The sequence below is a fragment of the Mesoplodon bidens genome (genome assembly GCF_964165515.1).
Source record: "Mesoplodon bidens genome assembly, chromosome: 6".
Classification (NCBI taxonomy): domain Eukaryota; kingdom Metazoa; phylum Chordata; class Mammalia; order Artiodactyla; family Ziphiidae; genus Mesoplodon; species Mesoplodon bidens.
In genome coordinates, this window is record NC_138162.1 from 51,234,713 (window position 1) to 51,240,737 (window position 6,025).

A 6,025-nucleotide genomic window follows, 5' to 3' on the forward strand; every position below is an offset into this window, starting at 1 on the left:
TTGACTTGTTTTAACTCTAAAAGTCCTATTATCATTTTATTTCCTATTTAAATTTTAACTTACTTTGTAGACGTTTCAGCGTATGAGATGAAATCCTTGTTTCCTACAACTCTTTCCATGAGGTGTTAATGAAGTTTAATAAGATTCTCTTGGTAATTGTCTATAATTAACATAGGGTTTATCATTAGTAGTATGGTTATTTATTCACATTAGTAACAATTGACCTAATTTTATGGTGAGTTAACCAGACTTTATTTGGAGGTGTGTGTCAGCTTTGTAGGGCTTCTTGAAACAAAGTACCACAAACTGGGGCTCAAAGCGAAAGAAATTTATTCTCTCAGTTGTCACAGAAACCAGAAATGCAAAATCAAAGTTTTGGCCATGCCAGCCTCTCTCCAAAGCCTCTAGGAGACTATCTTCCCTTGCATCTTCCAGCATCTGGTAGCCCCAGGAGTTCCTTGGCTTATAGCAGCAGAACTCCAACCGCTGCATCTGTCTTCACAAGTTCTTTCTGTGTTTCCATATCCAAATTTCCCTCTTCTCAATAAGGACACCGTTTTGGATTAGGAGCCCACCTACTCGCATGTGACTTTGTCTTAACTAATTAAATGTTCAATGACTTAACTTCCAAATTAGGTCACATTCTGAGGTACTGAAGGTTAAGACGTCAACATAGCTTTTTGGGGCAAACAAAATTCAACCCGTAACAAGGTGACTTTGAGATGTTTGGAAGGTGCACTGAACTTCAGTTTATTCACCATTCATCATACTGGCTTTCTTTCCATGTCCTTACAAGGTCCACCATTCTAAAATGTGAAAAATTCATAAGATACTCTTGTTAAGAATTAAATATAGGGTTTCCCTGGTGGCGCAGTGGTTGAGAGTCTGCCTGGCGATGCAGGGGACGTGGGTCCGTGCCCCGGTCCGGGAAGATAACACGTGCCGCGGAGCGGCTGGGCCAGTAAGCCATGGCCGCTGAGCCTGCGCATCCGCAGCCTGTGCTCCGCAACGGGAGACGCCACAGCAGTGAGAGGCCCGCGTACCGCAAAAAAATAAAAAGAAAAGAATTACACTTAAGATAGCCCATGAACCAGAATTTGCAGGGCATTTGGATTGAATTTTGGTGTCCGATTAGTTTTTTAGGAGATACTTTGTGGTTATCCAAAAGAACATACGGTATTGTAAATGCTTTGAAAACCAAAAAGGTCTGTTCTCATCTTTCTATCAGGAATATTAATTGTTCTTTAAAATCCAGGAACCAAAAATTTACATTACCCATGAAAACATCGTTCTTAATTTTCAAAGAAAATCTGATAGTGGTTTATTAAAAAATTTAAAAAAGAACTCCTAAGAACTATTGTAGGACCAAAGATAAAGACATCAGACTGAGTCACAAAGCTTTTGGAAATTCATCCCCAGCATTGTGATCTCCATTGGGCAGTGCCATCCTAATGTCCCTGCTACTTACAGGACCTGCTGGGCAAAGAAAGGAAACTCTGAGACACAGTAGATCACTGGGTAAATCATGTCATTTTTCCAGTGATTTTTATATTGTTTATTTTTTTATGTGGGGTTTTTCACCCAGAGATTAGTGGTACGGATCCCACCGATGAAGGTGAGCATTTAAAACTTTCATCAAAATAGCAGACAAGAAACATGATCCATTATCCTATACAATTGGTCCGTAGCCATTTTTTAAAACATTTTATTGAAGTGTAGTTGATTTACAATGTGGTGTTAATTTCTGCTGTACAGCAAAGTGACTCAGTTGTACACATATATATTCTTTTTGGAAAGAATGGAAAATCCTTTTCCATTAAAATTCTTTTCCATTATGGTTTATCATAGGATCTTAAATATAGTTCCCTGTGCTATACAGTAGGACCTTGTTGTTTATCCATCCTATGTACACTAGTTTGCATCTGCTAATCCCAAACTCCCAATCCTTCCCTCTCCACACCCTTGCCAACCACAGTGTGTTCTCTATGTCTGTGAGTCTGTTTCTGTTTCGTAGATAGGTTCATTTGTGGCGTATTTTAGATTGCACATATAAGTGATATCATCTGGTACTTGTCTTTCTCTGTCTGACTTACTTCACTTAGTAGGATAATCTCTAGGTCCATCCATGTTGCTGCAAATGACATTATTTCATGCTTTTTATGGCTGAGTAATATTCTATTGTATATATACACCACGTCTTCTTTATCCATTCATATATCAGTGGACATTTCGGTTGTTTCCATGTCTTGGCTGTTGTAAATAGTGGTGCTGTGAACATAGGGATGCATTCATTTTTTGAATTGTAGTTTTGTCTTGGTTTATGCCCAGGAGTGGGATTGCTGGATCATATGGCAACTCTATTTTTAGTTTTTACAGGAACCTCCATACTTTTCTCCATAGCAGTTTCACCAATTTTACATTCTCACCAACAGTGTAGGAGGGTTCCCTTTTCTCCACACCCTCTCCAACAATCCGTGGCAATTTCCTATAGGGTGATATAAAGTTTATTGTTGGAAATATGGTATAACTTAGATTTTAAATCTCTGACTGAAATCCTTTGTGAAAAAATGCAGTTAGTAAAAGAAAATAATCAAAGAAATGAACATATTTCTGATCTCTGGTCATACTTTTTTTCAGGGCCTGAGATGACGCCCTTACCTGAGCAGCCTATGGCTGAACCACCACATGAAGTGGAAGAAGAAAATAAGGAGTATACTCCTGCTCATGAGAACACTGGCAATTTTTATACAGATAAGGAAAAATGTAAGCTTTTCAAGTTAATAGCAATACATATACAACAGCTGATTAGACTGGTTTGATTTAGTTTTGATTAGACTGGTTTGATTTATTTTAAATCTAAAACTCCTATTATCATTTTATTTCCTACTTAAATTTACCTTACTTTGTAGACGTTTTAACGTATGAGATGAAATCCATATTTCCTACATTTTCCATGCAGTGTTATGAAGTTTAATAAGATTCTCTTGGTAATTACTAACATAGGGTTTATCATTAGTAGTATGGTTATTTATTCACATTAGTAACCATTGTCCTTATTTTATGGTGAGTTAAGCAAAATTTATTTGGAGGTGTGTGTCAGCTTTGTAGTGCCTCTTGAAACAAAGTACCACAGACTGGGGCTCAAAGCGAAAGAAATTTATTCTCTCAGTTGTCACAGAAACCAGAAATGCAAAATCAAAGTTTTGGCCATGCCAGCCTCTCTCCAAAGCCTCTAGGAGACTATCTTCCCTTGCATCTTCCAGCATCTGGTAGCCTCAGGAGTTCCTTGGCTTATAGCAGCAGAACTCCAACCGCTGCATCTGTCTTCACAAGTTTTTTCTGTGTTTCCATATCCAAATTTCCCTCATCTCAATAAGGACACCGTTTTGGATTAGGAGCCCACCTACTCGCACGTGACTTTGTCTTAACTAATTAAATGTTCAATGACTTAACTTCCAAATTAGGTCACATTCTGAGGTACTGAAGGTTAAGACGTCAACATAGCTTTTTGGGGCAAACGAAATTCAACCCGTAACAAGATGACTTTGAGATGTTTGGAAGGTCCACTGAACTTCAATTTATTCACCATTCATCGTATTGGCTTTCTTTCCATGTCCTTACAAGGTCCACCATTCTAAAATGTGAAAAATTCATAAGATACTCTTGTTAAAAATTAAATATAGGGTTTCCCTGGTGGCGCAGTGGTTGAGAGTCCGCCTGGCGATGCAGGGGACGTGGGTCCGTGCCCCGGTCCGGGAAGATAACACGTGCCGCGGAGCGGCTGGGCCAGTAAGCCATGGCCGCTGAGCCTGCGCATCCGCAGCCTGTGCTCCGCAACGGGAGACGCCACAGCAGTGAGAGGCCCGCGTACCGCAAAAAAATAAAAAGAAAAGAATTACACTTAAGATAGCCCATGAACCAGAATTTGCAGGGCATTTGGATTGAATTTTGGTGTCCGATTAGTTTTTTAGGAGATACTTTGTGGTTATCCAAAAGAACATACGGTATTGTAAATGCTTTGAAAACCAAAAAGGTCTGTTCTCATCTTTCTATCAGGAATATTAATTGTTCTTTAAAATCCAGGAACCAAAAATTTACATTACCCATGAAAACATCGTTCTTAATTTTCAAAGAAAATCTGATAGTGGTTTATTAAAAAATTTAAAAAAGAACTCCTAAGAACTATTGTAGGACCAAAGATAAAGACATCAGACTGAGTCACAAAGCTTTTGGAAATTCATCCCCAGCATTGTGATCTCCATTGGGCAGTGCCATCCTAATGTCCCTGCTACTTACAGGACCTGCTGGGCAAAGAAAGGAAACTCTGAGACACAGTAGATCACTGGGTAAATCATGTCATTTTTCCAGTGATTTTTATATTGTTTATTTTTTTATGTGGGGTTTTTCACCCAGAGATTAGTGGTACGGATCCCACCGATGAAGGTGAGCATTTAAAACTTTCATCAAAATAGCAGACAAGAAACATGATCCATTATCCTATACAATTGGTCCGTAGCCATTTTTTAAAACATTTTATTGAAGTGTAGTTGATTTACAATGTGGTGTTAATTTCTGCTGTACAGCAAAGTGACTCAGTTGTACACATATATATTCTTTTTGGAAAGAATGGAAAATCCTTTTCCATTAAAATTCTTTTCCATTATGGTTTATCATAGGATCTTAAATATAGTTCCCTGTGCTATACAGTAGGACCTTGTTGTTTATCCATCCTATGTACACTAGTTTGCATCTGCTAATCCCAAACTCCCAATCCTTCCCTCTCCACACCCTTGCCAACCACAGTGTGTTCTCTATGTCTGTGAGTCTGTTTCTGTTTCGTAGATAGGTTCATTTGTGGCGTATTTTAGATTGCACATATAAGTGATATCATCTGGTACTTGTCTTTCTCTGTCTGACTTACTTCACTTAGTAGGATAATCTCTAGGTCCATCCATGTTGCTGCAAATGACATTATTTCATGCTTTTTATGGCTGAGTAATATTCTATTGTATATATACACCACGTCTTCTTTATCCATTCATATATCAGTGGACATTTCGGTTGTTTCCATGTCTTGGCTGTTGTAAATAGTGGTGCTGTGAACATAGGGATGCATTCATTTTTTGAATTGTAGTTTTGTCTTGGTTTATGCCCAGGAGTGGGATTGCTGGATCATATGGCAACTCTATTTTTAGTTTTTACAGGAACCTCCATACTTTTCTCCATAGCAGTTTCACCAATTTTACATTCTCACCAACAGTGTAGGAGGGTTCCCTTTTCTCCACACCCTCTCCAACAATCCGTGGCAATTTCCTATAGGATGATATAAAGTTTATTGTTGGAAATATGGTATAACTTAGATTTTAAATCTCTGACTGAAATCCTTTGTGAAAAAATGCAGTTAGTAAAAGAAAATAATCAAAGAAATGAACATATTTCTGATCTCTGGTCATACTTTTTTTCAGGGCCTGAGATGACGCCCTTACCTGAGCAGCCTATGGCTGAACCACCACATGAAGTGGAAGAAGAAAATAAGGAGTATACTCCTGCTCATGAGAACACTGGCAACTTTTATACAGATAAGGAAAAATGTAAGCTTTTCAAGTTAATAGCAATACATATACAACAGCTGATTAGACTGGTTTGATTTAGTTTTGATTAGACTGGTTTGATTTATTTTAAATCTAAAACTCCTATTATCATTTTATTTCCTACTTAAATTTACCTTACTTTGTAGACGTTTTAACGTATGAGATGAAATCCATATTTCCTACATTTTCCATGCAGTGTTATGAAGTTTAATAAGATTCTCTTGGTAATTACTAACATAGGGTTTATCATTAGTAGTATGGTTATTTATTCACATTAGTAACCATTGTCCTTATTTTATGGTGAGTTAAGCAAAATTTATTTGGAGGTGTGTGTCAGCTTTGTAGTGCCTCTTGAAACAAAGTACCACAGACTGGGGCTCAAAGCGAAAGAAATTTATTCTCTCAGTTGTCACAGAAACCAGAAATGCAAAATC